The sequence below is a fragment of the Monodelphis domestica genome, chromosome 2 (assembly GCF_027887165.1).
Source record: "Monodelphis domestica isolate mMonDom1 chromosome 2, mMonDom1.pri, whole genome shotgun sequence".
NCBI classification, from domain to species: Eukaryota; Metazoa; Chordata; class Mammalia; order Didelphimorphia; family Didelphidae; genus Monodelphis; species Monodelphis domestica.
In genome coordinates, this window is record NC_077228.1 from 235,645,801 (window position 1) to 235,656,533 (window position 10,733).

The following is a 10,733-nucleotide window of genomic DNA, read 5'->3' on the forward strand; positions in this document are numbered from 1 at the left end:
TTAAAGCAAGGGATGAAGAAGAAGAAGAAAAAAAAAACTGTGATAAGACCCCAAATTACATAGTTAGAGAGTGACAGAGCTGAGATGTAAATCCAGGTTTTATGATTCCAAATCCAACTATTTTTCTCCTATGCCATATCTCTTTGCAATTTAAGAGATGACAAAGCCACGGGGTGGTGATTGTGTGGTGAGGGGATTGGCAGGAGCAGAGGTTTTGGAGAAGAGAATCAAAACAATGGATGTAGAGTATGCTAGTCAGAATATAAGCAGATGAGATCAACCTACCTAAATTTGAGGAGACTCATTACTACAAGACTTAATATCAGGAGATGAATTTTTCTGCTATGACAATGGGAAAGAGTTGGTGGATGGGATTACCCCCTCATTCATTATGGTTCTTTTTAAATACTGAAAAAAAATGTAATTGAGACCTAGCTGTATATATAATCTAAACCATCTCATATTGGAATAGAGATGAATTCTATAATGTGGGGGAGGGGGAGAGAGCATGAGATGTGTGTGTGTTGTGTGTGTGTGTGTGTGTGTGTGTGTGTGTGTGTGTGTGTGTGTGTGTATGTGTATGACCACCAGAGAGGGTAAAAAAAAAAGTGGGAAAAGGGCTAGTATCTATGAAATTTGAGCTTTCTTTTTTGGGAGAAGTAAAAAAAGTGATTGAATGAGGAATCCAAGTAGGGTTCTCTACAGAATGTCAGAAATGGAATGAGTCTTAGATGTCAGCAGGTCAACATTTTACAGAGAAGGAAACTGAGGTCCTTTTGGCAGGGAAACAAAGTAGCAGGCTATTTCAGTAGTCTAGTATGAAGACATTAGGGCCTATGCTAGGGTGGTAGCAGTGTCAGAGAGAAGAAGGTTATTAGAGAAATATATATATATATATATGTATATATATATTTGAGAAATATTTATATATGTATATATATGTATTAGAGAAAAATAAAGGTAAAAATGACTGGCCTTTGCCACAGACTGAATTGGAGGTGAGAGAAAGTGGGCAGTTGAAGATGGCACTCAAACTGTCAAGATTTGGTCCACTACAAATTTGTTATCTGACCTGGTCCAGACCCTTACCACAGCAAAGCAATCCTTCCAATGTTGTTTCCTTCATTTTCCAAGGGGACCAGTGATATCATGGGGGTAATGTCTTGACTTGTGCATGAATTGGATTTAAGTAAGGCACAAAATCACAGCCTCACTCTCTCTTCCAGAGTCATGGAAGTCTAGTGGTAAACAAAAGTCAGGATGCCTGATGATGACCTGGGATGTCATGGATGACCTTGGAATCTTCACTGTCTAACCAAGCATTAAATGCTGCATAGTGCCTGCTTCAGCCACCTTCATGACTTGGAATAAATCGTTCTCATTGGTGCATTTCTCCAGTGAATTCTTCATATGATTAGGACAGATATCTCTCTAACTCACTGAGCCATTTGTGGCCCATCCGTTACCCTTAAATGGATTTAGCCCACCTGCTCAGAGAGTTTATCAGTGTGGCTGCTGCATATGCCATAATTTCTTGGAGTCAAAGGCAAAAGTTGAATGCCAGATGGACATTAAAGGTAGGTGAGGAGCCCTGAAAAGGACAAGCTTTTATAACAAAAGTGCCAGGCCTCCTTGGACACCTGGACATCCCAAAATCCTTTATTGCTCTCTAATTGATTCATTATCTTACTTGCCACTGGAATTAATTAGTTCTTAAAATTCCCTTGGCACCCCTCCCTCCCTCTTTAGCTAAGGACTTTGCCTTATACCTCAATGAAAAAATTAAGGCCATTTGCTTAGAGTTTCTACTTCTGCTGTTTGAGGACAAACAGGAAAAATCTAATCTTTTTGAAGCACAAAATAACCACATCTGTACCCATAGATCTCTCATGGCTTCACTGACAATTAGGATTTGTGTTATTCTCTATTTTCCAGAGATTGTTCTATGCATTAATGTGAGTCAAGTTTCATTTTAATATTAATTTTATAGTTTTCTTGCTTCTACTTTCTTGTGCTGTTTTTTAGTTTCATATAATGATGTTCTTCTGAATTCCTAATATTCATTATTTCTTCTTGTTCAATAATATCCTTTTAGAGAGACGAGTTGGGAAACCGACGGAAGTCTGGAGCTGGAGCAATGGCAGAGACAGACCCCAAAACTGTACAGGACCTGACCGCTGTGGTTCATACACTTCTCCAGCAGATGCAGGACAAATTTCAGACCATGTCAGACCAGATAATTGGCCGAATTGATGATATGAGCAGTCGCATTGATGATCTGGAGAAAAACATCGCTGACCTTATGACCCAAGTAGGAGTGGATAGAAGGGGAAAACAAAATACCAACTACACGTAATCGTTAAAGATTTTGTTAATCATTTCGAGTGAACTCTTGAAAACGTTTTTCACAAGCCAAGAGGTGAAGGAACAGATTTTCTCAACTAACTACTGTGTGTAACATTTTTTTTTTAAATTATAGAGCTTGTATTCCTAGAATATGCAGTTTATTTAGGTTTCAAGGTGATTTATTTTTTGATTTCTTGTATGTGATAGCTTCAACTATATGACATAAAATGTGGTAAACTGAAATTCTGACTACTCTTGGCTAAAATTTTCAAAATTTTTAGTGCATTTTTTGTCAGGTCATTTGTCATTCCTTTTGTAGTCATTTCAGTTTAATAAGAAATTGGTACAAGTTTTTTTTTAAAGAAATGTATTAATTTTTTCAACTGTTATCAGATTCTCTTTGTGAACTGAAGTACCTAGAGTCAACGGTTCATAATTCTTAGCACAAAATTACCATTGTACTATAACAAATAAATGGTATGTTGACCATATTTTTAAAGCAGACAAAAAAATTGAGCATTTTGTATTTGTGTCATTGCTGTGTTTCCAAGATTGAGAACTATACTTAAGAATCTACTGTAAAAAGCCCCAGAAAGGAGCTGAAATTGAATGATTGTAACTACTGCCACTTTTTAATACACTAGAGGATTTGGATGGTGACAATAGTATCTCAGTACCTCTCAAATAACAAGGACAGAAAATAACCTATAAAGATGCATTGCATTCACTGATTGGAATTTCATGTGGTGTAACAATTCAGTCTTCAGTTATATCAAAAATGCTTATTGTAAGAACATGAGGGGGTTTCAAAACCCACTTGCTATTTACTTGTGCTACTGACTTTAAAAAGCATTTGTCAATTAGAAGAAAAAGCAAGTGCCCATTGTGAATCCTTGCATACTGACTGATAAATGCCCTTATTGTAAGCTTGGATTTTTTAAAGAAAAATTGTGTTTTATTGTTTACCTTTTTTCTTAACTAAATGCTTGCAGAATAACACTTTTATAATAGATTATAGGTGGAATGGAAAATACCAAACATTTTCATCATGGCATCCCTTTCTTTTTATCAAGAGGTGAGGGACAGAGATTGGACACCCAGATGACTGATTCATCAGATTGATCTTGAGTTAAAAAAGCAAAACAAAAACAAAGTCAAGATAAGCTGAAGGATGATCTAGAAGTAGAGGGAACCATTTTTCCTGGAGATGAACTTTTAAGTGAATATTTTGTGATTGTAGGAGAAATTTTCTGTACCACCAGATAGTTTATTGTATTGTTATATATATGTGGAATAAAGCTACAAAATAATTGTTGTAGTCATAAAAAAATAATATCCTTTTATATTCTTATACTACAGTTTCTTCATCCAGTTGATGATTCCATCACTCTCCAATTGACGGGTATCCATTTTGTTTACTTTTTATTTTGGCTTCCATAAAGGGTGATGCTGTGAATATTTTGTTATATTGGACTGTCACTCACCTCCTTGGGGTGTATAACCAATAGCAAGGTTACTATATCAGAGGGAATGAACAGTTTACTATCTTTTTTTTTACATAGTTCCAAATTATTTCTTGAACAGTTGAATAAATTCATTTATCTTCAAAGGGGTTTAGTATATTTGTATTTTCATCATTGTTCCAATACTGATTGTTTCCATTTTTTGAGTCATCTTTACTGATTTAATGGATTTGAAGGGAAGCCTCAGAGTTGTTTTAATTTCTATTTCTCTTGGTACTAGTGACCTAGGAGCATGTCTTTATATGATCTCTTTCTGAGAATTGTTCATATCCTTTGACCACTTATCTAAATGGGAATTTTAAAAAATGTATATCCTTATCTTATATTTGGCTATGGGACTTTTATCAGAGATATTTAAGCTGATGAGTTTTTTTCCAGTTAACATCTAATTTTTGTACATTAATTTTTTAGTATGAAATATTTTAATTTTGTGTAAGCAAAATTATGTTTTATCTATGGTTGGCTTTCATTTTTGTATTAGATTATTGAAACAATTTTCAAGTTGTTATGAAAATTTGTTTCTTTTTCCAAAACTGTCTATTTCCTTTGACCCAGTGATCACAATAATAGAACTAACAATGTTAATGGAAAGAAAAAAGGTTTCTCTGTAGAAAAATATTCATAATAGCATTATCTTAAATTGCAACAAACAGGAAATAAAATGTATCAAAAGGTTAGAGAATAAGCAAATTGTGATATATAAACATAGTAAAATATTGCAACATAAGAAATAAATATGAATAATATAGGAATATTAAAGAACTAATATAAAGTGATAGAGTGACAGAAGTAAAGATATATATATAAGCATATATATACATATTTATGTTATTCTTCTGTAAAACAAAATAGCATTAATAAAATCTGGAAAAGAACACAGGGAAAAAAAACCCAAACAGGATGTTCTTGTTATCTTGTCAAACAAATTATAAATAATGGAATTCATGGTTTTGTTTATATGATCATTTAAATTTTTTATATATTTGAATGTTTGCTTTTGTTTATATTTATTTGACATTTGTTGATAGTAAGAAGATTTTAAAATTTAAAAATTTAAACTATAAAAAGACTTATAAATTCAATACCATAAACTCATTCAAGAGATTTCATCAGTTTTGATACTCATCAGTACCCTCAGTAGCCTCTGCCCCACTGATTGGAAGGCTGGAGAGTGAAGCAAATAACTCCTCTGAAAGGCTCTATTTAAAGAGGGATCAGAATAACCCAGCCTTTTCCTATCAGTTATATTTCTTGGATTTATTCTGCCATTATCACATGCATCTTTCCCATACCCTTTTCTTTCTTCCATTTTCCTTTTGTATCACTTTACTCCATTAGATTGTAAGTTCCTTGAGGGCAGACAGAGGCTTTCTTTTTATTATGCTTATCACAATGTTTGGCATATGGTAGGAGCTTTATTGATTTTTTTATTTGTTTATTGAATTCAGTTGAACCTTTTAATATTAGAATTAATAAAAATGAAAACAAGTTGGGTTTTATCTCATATCTATCAGCTGCTTACTAACATCATTTATTTATTTATTTATTTATTTATTTATTTTTTAAACCCTTACTTTTTGTCTTGGAGTCAATACTGTGTATTGGCTCCACGGCAAGAGTGGTAAGGGCTAGGCAATGGGGGTCAAATGACTTGCCCAGGGTCACACAGCTGGGAAGTGTCTGAGGCCAGATTTGAACCTAGGACCTCCCATCTCTAGGCCTGACTCTCAATCCAGCTTACTAACTTTATGACTAACTCCAGAGAGAGAAATGATGAGTTCTGAGTACATCTTGAAATACATTTTCTCTTACATTGTTTATTTTTCTTATTTTTTTTAACATGACTAACATGGAAATATGTTTAGCATGACTTCATATGTATATTGAATCGCACATTTCTTGTCTTCTCGATGAGGAGAAGGGTTGGAGGGATGGTTAGAATTCAGAAAAGAAGGTATATTCCTTTTTGTCCCTATTTATTTTTCTCTACATGTCTACTAACTCTAATTTTTCTAAGATTTCATTCACTTCTCTTACCTCTTTCTTATTTATTTTTTGGTTTAACTTATCTAGTTTGGATAGAGGAAGGTTCAGGTCTCCCACTAGTATGGTTTTTCTATCTATTTCATCCTTGAGCTCCTCTAGTTTCTCCTTTAGAAATTTGGATGCTATGCCATTTGGTGCATACATGTTGAATACTGATATTTCCTCATTGTCTATACTGCCTTTTATCAGGATAGACCTTCTCTATCTCTTTTAATTAAATTTATTTTTTTCTTTGGCTTTGTCAGATATCATGATTGCGACTCCTGCCTTCTTTTTATCAGTTGATGCCCAATATATTTGGCTCCATCCTCTTACTTTCCCCCTATGCGTATCTACCTTCTTCATGTGTGTTTCTTGTAGACAGCATATGGTAGGGTTTTGGATTCTAATCCATTCTGCTATTCATTTGAGTTTTATGGGTGAGTTCATTCCATTCACATTCAGAATTTTGATTACTAGCTGTGTATTTCCCAGCATTTTTATTTCTACTCCTGGTCCTGCCTTTTCTTCTTTCACTGTTTCCTTCTACACCGATGTTTGTTTTTAATCAGTCCCCCTTGTTCCCCACCTTTATTTTACTTCCCTTTCTACCCCTCTCCCTTCTTGTTCCCCCCCTTATTTTCCCTGTAGTCTTTCTAAAATTATCCCCCCCACCCTCACCCTCCCTTGTACTGCTTCCCTCTGCACCAGTCCGTTTGTTACCCTCCTACTCCCCTATAGGGCCCAAATCTATTCTCTGCCCCAATGGATTGGATTGTTCTTCCCTCTTTGGGTCAATTTCAAAGCACATAAGAGTTGAGTACTGTTAAGATTAAAATTGCCAAACTGTGGCATGTAAAAGTTAGTTTTCTCTGCTAGAAGTATTATATTTTTAGATGCTTATTTAAGATTAAGAATTTAAGAAAGTACAAGTAAGAAAGCACGTGCCTAGGAGGGCTGAGAGGCCCATTCAATTTCACTTACATCATGAGAGACTTGTCTGCTTGGAAGCAGAAGTAAGCAGAAGTAGGAAGAGAGCCCAGTAGGCAGAGAGGTCCTTTAAATAATAATTTGTGACCTTGCACTCAGGGAGATTAGAGAGAATTCTGGGAGCTAGCAAGGACTTCTGGGGATTGAAGTCTGAGGTTCAAATCTCCATTTTTACATTTCTCCGTATGATCCTCTTTGGGAAAAATTTTTTTTACCCAAAAGGATCATGAAAATATAATCAACTTAAAGATTACAATAATTTGAGGATGAGAGGGAAAAAAAACAAAACCAATAATTGCTAGATGCATTGACAAAAGGCCAGTTAGGGGGAAGTCCCCTTTGGCATGAAAGTATAGATACAAATAAATGTTCAATCAACACACCCAAAGTTCAATTTTGATCTTCTTGTGCAGCTTGTGGTCTGGAGGCATCTTTGTGGTGTCTTCTCCAACAGTTCAGTTTCTGGATTCATAGAGGTATCATCTTTCTTTACCTAAAATTCTTCTCAAAAGGAATTTAAAATTTGCAATTTAAATAATAATATTTTTTACATTTCTCTGTCTTGAGGATGATTGAAAAAATACAGGATCACTTAGGGATGCATGGCTGAGTTATGAGGTATATGAATCAATTGGCAAGAGAAATTAAAAAGACATCAGAAAATTTCAAATAAAGAAGAAAATTACTGGATGAAAATATAGACTATCAAAGTCTTATATGTAAAAATTCTAAGTAAAGAAAAATAAATCTATAACAAGTCCTTGAATCAGGGCCCAATTAAAATGATCTAAGCAATAATGCATTTACCCAGTCAGTAGCCAGGACTACAGAAAGTTACCACTCTATGAAAGACAGAAAAGGAACCAGATTATAGGAGCCAGGTAGGAGCCAAGGTTTGGGATACTCGTCTGTAAGTATTTTCACGAAGAGTGTGGATACACAAGGAAGGCCTATATTGTAACAAATGTTAAACATAGCAACCTCTAGTCCTCACACTAGGTTCAAGACTTGGAAGTGCATCAATCTGTCTTGGATTGGCTTATCTTTGACCCTATGCAATGGCTCTTTTGTGTATATCTTGACCTGGAATCAGACATAATTATTAAGCAGAGTCCCATAATTTTTTTAAACAATTAGTGGCATCATTTTTATAGTCTCAAGCTTTTTGGGGCATGCATTAGTATTATAGCAAATGTATTTTAAACTTATATTACTGCTAAATCAAAAAGTTAAAGAAAATCTTAATGCTGGTGACATGTGCTTCAAATATTAAAAAAGGAGAGAAAAAACTGAAATAGTATATTGCACATGCAAGAAAAATATAATAAAAGTTTTAAAAATAAAAATGTAGCTTATAATCATTGACATACTGTGTCAGCTAAGAAAATATAGAATGCAAGGCTTTTTCACCAAAAATGTGATCCATTTCCTCTTCATATCTGGCAATGATCCACTGTGAGTATGAGCAAATGAATGTTACAAGTTTTTTTTTTTTTAAATAAAGAACAGTATTACAAATATGTAGTTGATATCTATACAATATCCCCAAAATTCTCAATAGCCCAGTTAGTTACAATATCAAACAAACACACTATCATATTTCACATAAGTTGCTGTATGACATTTTAAAAAACCTATGAACCGATGGATATTTGTCACACGTTTTTACAAACGTAGCAAATCTTTCAACCTTGGTATTTAAACAAAGTAAAACTTATTTTGGGTTAAGAACATCATCAAGAAATCTAGATATCATTCTGGTGGAAGTAAAGTAGTGAGCTGAAAAGTATAAATGTGTGATGCTCCTTTTTTGGAGGCTTTTTAGGGGTACAAATGCCCTGAGATTAACTGCCCAACTTCCATTCACATATTTAGAAATGTGGGATGGTTGAGGTTATAATTGTATTTCACTTCAGCTACTAGAATGGGCCTTATACTTCCTGTTAGGGGCAAGCAAAAATGACCAGAGATTGTTAAGAAAATTCTAAAAATCATGTTTTAAAAACCCTTAAAATCAGTTGAGATATTTAGCACATTGAATTTTCCAAAGGTTGTTATAGCAATTGTAACCAGTTCTGATGAAGCCCATCTATCCTCTATGTGATAATTTACAAAGTCAAAAATAGAAAGGCTGTTTTTTATATGGGCTTAATTACAATGATATTTGTTCAATATGGATATAGGGGAAAAGCAACAGAATATAACAGTAGTTAAAACTCAGTACATTAAAATGATTCAAATCACAAAGTGAAATCTTAAACAAAACAGTAAAATGCAATAGAATACAGAGACTTTCATTGGAGTTTGAAATGCCTTAAAAATATAACCTCCAGTCTTTTTAAAGTTCCTTGGGTTTTTATCCATTTAGATGCCTGCTGGGAAGTATCTGAGGCCAGATTCCAACCCAGGACCTCCCGTCTCTAGGCCTGGCTCTCAGTCCACTGAGCCACCGAAGCTATCTCCCCAAAGTTAGCTAAAGAGTTGCAGGAAGCTGAATTTTTCCCTGGCACACAGGTGAAATAAATGAAATTACCAGAACAGTTAAAAGATATCCTTTTAAATAGTCCATTGCTTATAAGTTCCTGTTTGGAAAAGCCTCTTTCTTCTCTCCCTTTCTTTCTCCCCTTCTATGATCCCTCCAGTCCATGTGGAGGCTAATCTTAGCCCAAGGGAAAATTACCTCCCCTTCTGTAGAAATGAGTCCTGGGCCTGAGGCAATGAGCGGTCTGCTCTGAGGCTAGAGTTTGCTGAGCCAGAGGATGGTGGGTTAACAGGTGATCCAGATCTGGGTCAAAACAGGTCCAGAGGCTGGGAACAGGAGCTGAGCTGAGCCCGTCTGGAAGGGTGGGCAGGTGAGCGGCAGTCTGGGGCAAACAGCAAATAGATCTGGAGTGGAGGCGGGAACACAGGCAGGCAGAAACGGCTGAGCCGAGCTGAGCCAAGCTGAGCCGAGCCGGGTGGTAGGGAAGGGCTCAAGAAAGTCCGAAGCAGAGTTTTCTAAAAAAGCATCTTGGAGAAACATGGCTTAAAAATGCTGAACTTAAAAGATCAGAAGAGTGAGGCTATTTCATTTTCCCGAAGTGGTTACGCCAAACTGTTAAGATTAAAATCACCAAACTGTGGCATGTAAAAATTAGTTTTCTCTGCTAGAAGTATTATATTTTTAGAGGTTTATTTAAGATTAAGAATTTAAGAAAGTACAAGTAAGAAAGCACGTGCCTAGGAGGGCTGAAAGGCCCATTCAATTTCACTTCCATCATGAGAGACTCGTCTACTTGGAAGCGGAAGTAGGAAGAGAGCCCAGTAGGCGGAGAGGTCCTTTAAATAATAATTTGTGACCTCACACTCAGGGAGATTAGAGAGAATTCTGGGAGCTAAAAGGGACTTCTGGGGATTGAAGTCTGAGGTTCAAATCTCCATTTTTACAGTACTTACTATCTCCAATGTCTTTACCCTTCCAATGTATTGATGTTCTTGCCCATCCTGCCATGAGCTTCTTTGAGACATATAAATTTACCCCCATTTGTTTCTTTTCCCATTTCTTTTAGTATTAACCTCTTTTTTAGCTCTAGTTGTGTATATATATATACACACACACGCACATGTATATGTATTTATGCATGCATATATCTATATACCTATTTGTGTCTTGTCCTTTCATCCTATACAGTTTGTCACTGTTCCCTTTAAGTGTAATTCTTCTAGCTGCCCAGGTGATAGCAACAGTTTTTAAGAGTTACCAATGACCTCTTTTCTTATGGGATACATATCATTTTAACCTATTGAGTCTCTTAAAAAATGTTGTTGTTCAGTTTTGTTTTTCTTTTTTCCCCTCTTTTTTAATTACCT

At 35.2% G+C, this 10,733-nt stretch overlaps 1 pseudogene; it reads left to right on the forward strand.

Annotated features, from left to right (window-relative positions):
- The first annotated feature begins 1,257 nt into the window (after positions 1-1,257).
- On the forward strand, positions 1,258-4,791 carry LOC103097906 (heat shock factor-binding protein 1-like; annotated as a pseudogene).
- Positions 4,792-10,733: the final 5,942 nt, after the last annotated feature.